We start from the raw sequence: 4364 nt of genomic DNA, 5'->3' as shown, positions 1-4364 counted from the left end.
AAAAAGCCTTTCAATGCAAAATAAAATATAATAGTTAACGCAAAGAAGAGGAAAGAAAAATGGCAATTTAGGCAGAAAAAAAAGCTTTCCATAAGAAGTGAATGCTAAGACATCATAACACTCAGAGCAAATGTTGAGTTAGATGCTCTGGGTAAAACAAATAGTGTTGCAATGTTGCAGTGATTAAAATACTGTCTATGTTTAACTGTAATTGGCAGCAGAAGTGATTTTTTTCCTGGAGATGAGAATAATGGAAGAAGTTTGAAAAAAAATGATGCAGTCTGGGAAAATTAATGATTGTTGCAGCTTTTCTGTCATTAATTTATTTGTTCAGTGTATCCTCCTATATGGTTGTGCTCTGTTCCAGGTGTGTGTATGTAGTATCTACAGACTTTTGGGCTCTTAGAAGAGATGAACTGAATGCACTAACACTGTCTGCCAGTTGAGAGGAATTAGATAAAACAATGGCTTCTATCCTGCTACGTAATAAGCTTTATTAGAGACTTGTCATTCCCTCTTCTCACATATACAGATGAACTGTAAACCAAGGGGGAGAAATGAGTCCATAAATAGGTCTAATGTAGGCCATAGAGTTTCTTCTTCCATTTTTCCAAGATTAAAGGCAGCTCACAGTGGAGACCACAGGCACCAAAGCATCTCTCTTGGATTTACAGATTTGCCAGTGGATACAAACAGTGTCCAAGAATGCCCAAAGACAATATTTCAGCTAGCCCCATTGCAGTCCATCATAGAACGTTTTACTTTAAAATCCAGCACCGAATATGGATGAGGAGGAATAGAATAAACTCTTTTAAATACAGAAATGTTTATTTTAAAAATCTCTGTGAAAGCTTTACCACCAGTATCACTTGTTAGATAACGGCAACCCAAGAAGTATCTGCTTGGAAGTGCTAATATTAAAAATCACACCAAAAGATGGATAGAATATGGAAACATGATTTTACAAAAAAATTCTTACGAGAAAATTCATTGAAAGTTTTCTTGTTGAAAATGAGACATCTGCTAGACATCTAAGCTGAAACCTGAGTCTTTGGTAACTAAATATCTAAAACACGCTGTTCCATGCATTGTGGGGAAAAGTATTCTTTCTGCAGAAAGTGGAAAAAATCATCATTCTTTTGCATAATACCTCAAAATTTGCCAGGATTAGAGAGCTTTGACATTTCCCTGTGCTTAAGATAAGCACAGATGGAAGTGAAAAGCAAAAAAGGAAAACCATAGCGTCATGGAATTGGATTGGAAAACAACTCAAAGATCATCAAGTTCCAACCCTTCTGTCACAGGCAGGGTTGCAAGGTTGCCAGCCACTAAATCAAATATTAGCTCAGATTGCCCAGGGCCCTATCCAGCCTGGTCTATCCAGCCTAGAATAGGTAGAGGCATGGAGCTTCCACAACCTGTCTGGGCAGCCAGTGCCAGCACCTCAACACTCTCTCAGTAAAAATCCTCCACTGACATCTGAAGTAAATCTACTCTCCTTTAGTTTAAAACCTTTTCTCCTTATCTTATAGTTATCTACACATGTAAAAAGTTGATTTCTCTCATGTTTATCTCTCTTGATTTTATTTCCCTCAAAATATTGGAAGGCCGTAATGAGGTCTCCCCGCAGCCTTCTCAAGACTGAACAAGCTCAGCTCCTTCAGCCTGTCTTCACAGGAGATGTGCTTCAACCTTATGATCATCCTTATTGCCCTTCTCTGGATCCGCTCCAAAAGCTTCGCATCGTCCCTGTGTTGAGGGTCTCAGGCCTGGATGCAGCACTCCAGCTGAGGTCTCATAAGGGCAGAATCAAGGGGGACAATCCCCTCCCTCTCCCTGCTGACCAACCCTTCTTCTGATGCAGCCCAGGATGCAGTTGGCTTCAAGGCTGTAAGTGCACACTGCTGACTCATGTTAAGTTTTTCATCTACCAGGACCTCTGAGTCCATCTCAGCAAGGCTATTCTCAAGGGATTCTTCATACCCAGTCTGTATACATATCTAGGAAAAGTTCTAAGTATTTTTTCACAGGTGCACTTGAACATACAGATGTTGCAGAATGTAACACAAGGTGAAGAAAAAGAGAAATGAAGTTGAAACCTTCATGATAAAATAATTTTCAGGGGTACGAGCATCATTTGCTGAGCACAGAGAAGAAACTTGAAATAACTTCATAGATACAGAATCATAGAATATATTAGGTTGGAAGGCACATTATAAAAGTCATCAAGCTCCAATCCTCTCCTGTGAGTAGGGTTGACACCCACTAGATCAGAGTACCCAGGGCACATCCAACTAGACTATGTATGCCTCCAGGAATGAGACATCCACAACTTCTCTGGGCAACCAGTTCCAGTGTGTTACCCTTTGAGTGAAGAATTTTTTCCTAACTGCTAACCTAAATTTGTCCTCTTTTAGTTTAAAACCCTTCCTCCACTATTAGACCACGTCTAATTTGACTATTAGACCAATCATTCTCCTTCCTGCTTATAAGCTCCCTTCGAGTACTGGAAGGCTGCAATGAGATGTCCCCAGAGCCTCTTCTTCTCTAGACTGAACAAACCCAACTCTTTCTGTCTTTCTTCATAAGAAAGGTGCTCCACCCCTCTGATCACCTTCATGGCCCTCCTCTGACCTACTCCAAAATCCAAAATCTCTTTCTTGTGCTGGAGGCCCTAGACCTGGATGTGGTACTCGAGAATGGACCTCATGAGGGCAGAATAGAGAGAGACAATCCCCTCCCTGCCCTGCTGGCCAACCTTCTTTTGATTCAGCCCAGTATACTGTTGGTCTTCTGGGCTGCTAGTGTGCACTGCTGGATTAGGTGCAGACTTTTGTCCACCAGCACCCCCAGGTCCTTCTCTATAGGGATCTTCTCAGTGAGTTCTTATCTCAGACTTGTACACATCTCGGATTGCCCCAACTCAAGTGCAAAAACTTGCACTTGGCCTTGCTGAATCTCATTATCTTCATGTGGGCCTGCTTTTCAAGCAATACAAAAATCAAGTCCAAGAACTGGCTGCACATAAGACCACAAAAAAATCTGATTTTCACAAGCAGAAATGACTTACCTTTGCTTTTAAAGGGGAGTACTGATCAAGAAACATGTCTACAGAGTATCACATATATGGGAAGCTAACTCTGAAATGACCTGTCTGGACAGGGTCTGGACAGCCATAATGGGACTAGAGATGTGCAGGAGGTTTTGCTCAGTCTGCAATCCAGCAGTCAAGACTGGTGTATCTATTACCATCTGGAACAACCATAGTTGTAGATACCTGTAGCACAGAGGTAGTGGAGGAACTGTAAGAGACATAGGGCACTGGTGTAAACTATGGTGCTTAAAATAGCATACCTAATTTCAAGCTCAAATTAAATCCATACATATTAACCAGTGCTTTCAAGGTGCATTGGTTAAACTTTTGATTAAACATGATCAAAATAGCACACATGTTTACATTCAGGGATGCACTTCATCCTTGTGAGATAAGAAAAAAAAGAAGAGTTTCTGTGCTTGCTTCCATCTGGCTAAAGTATTTAGTCCACTCTTTCTAATATATTAGCAATGTGCATGCCACATATAAACCTTGGATCTTGACACATCAAGCCAAATAAGACAGACACTGTGAGGTATCAGTATACAGCCTACAAAGATCATGTTTACAAATCATGTAGAGACAACACAATGAAACAAAACAAACCACCAATGGTTCTGTTGATTTTAGTACAACAATTTGTTTCATAAGTAAGCAAAAAAAGTGGCATTTCAAAAATAATATTTAAACATACAAAAATCACAGCTGTGAAAGAAAGTGAATGATGACAGCTTTGTAATCTGAACTTGCTCTTCTTCATGGATAACTGCAATATTACCGATCTGCTCTGAGGAGAAAGGAAAATGCTGCTTTTCAGGAACTCTAGTTACTCTTTGCCTGCACCAATTCTAGAGCTGAAAATTGTTTACTTTCTGATTTGTTTATTTTTAAACCACAGCTGGGTTTCAGTGCTTAACCAAAGTCATGTTAGAACATCATGGATCAAAGCTGCCACCCCCCAGCATAGAAGCATATTTACATAATCTCTCTCCAATTCTACTGACTTTAATGCTACAGGAAAAGGAAAACTTTAAAATACAGGTCGGGGGGGAGGCTGTCATGTGGCGCAGTGACATTCCTGGACCAGCTGGATCCTCCTGGCTTTGTAGTGGACTTTATATAATGTGTGATTTGTTTGGCTCCTAGAAGCCCAGCAGACTTCAATGCTCTCCTTGCTCATGACAGGATCAAGAAAGCCTTCTATACCCAAGTGTGTCAACTTGGTGCTTTTCTTCAACCGTGAGTTATTCTCTCCCTTTTTTTTTCAAAT

The sequence above is a fragment of the Meleagris gallopavo genome, chromosome Z, assembly GCF_000146605.3.
Source record: "Meleagris gallopavo isolate NT-WF06-2002-E0010 breed Aviagen turkey brand Nicholas breeding stock chromosome Z, Turkey_5.1, whole genome shotgun sequence".
NCBI lineage: Eukaryota > Metazoa > Chordata > Aves > Galliformes > Phasianidae > Meleagris > Meleagris gallopavo.
The sequence above is the reverse complement of the archived record's forward strand: the minus strand, read 5'-3'. Positions refer to the sequence as shown.